Source organism: Corvus brachyrhynchos, unplaced genomic scaffold (genome assembly GCF_000691975.1).
Source record: "Corvus brachyrhynchos isolate BGI_N302 unplaced genomic scaffold, ASM69197v1 scaffold1261, whole genome shotgun sequence".
NCBI lineage: Eukaryota > Metazoa > Chordata > Aves > Passeriformes > Corvidae > Corvus > Corvus brachyrhynchos.
The window spans coordinates 75,552-75,992 of NW_008236025.1; positions in this window are offsets into that span (position 1 = coordinate 75,552).

The following is a 441-nucleotide window of genomic DNA, read 5'->3' on the forward strand; positions in this document are numbered from 1 at the left end:
GGGCGCGGCCCGGGCCGTCCCTTTGAGGTGGACAATGGCGGGGGACCCGGCCGCAGAGAGAGAGGAGGGGCTGCCTTTACAACCCCCCAGCAGCAGCTGGTCGCGGTGCCCCTCCGGATGGTGAAATGGGCTGTAGCAGGAACCTCAGCGCAGCGGCTGGAACGGCAGAGGCGAGCACACTTGGGGTGGCAAACTGTCGCAAAAACTCCAGTGCTGCACCAGGAACAGCGGAAAATCAGGCAGACATGGGGTATCAGGTTAAAGTGTACCAAAAATCCCTGAAGCAGTGGCAGAAAACAGCAGGGCTGGGCAATGGCAGCCAAGCTCTCATGAGCAGCCAGGAGATGCTCCCTCCAGAGCGGGTAGGGGTTCTGGGACCTGGGTTTCCCCTGAGGCGCGCAAACAGATGGTGAGCGTCCCTGCGCGTGAGATTGTGTGCAG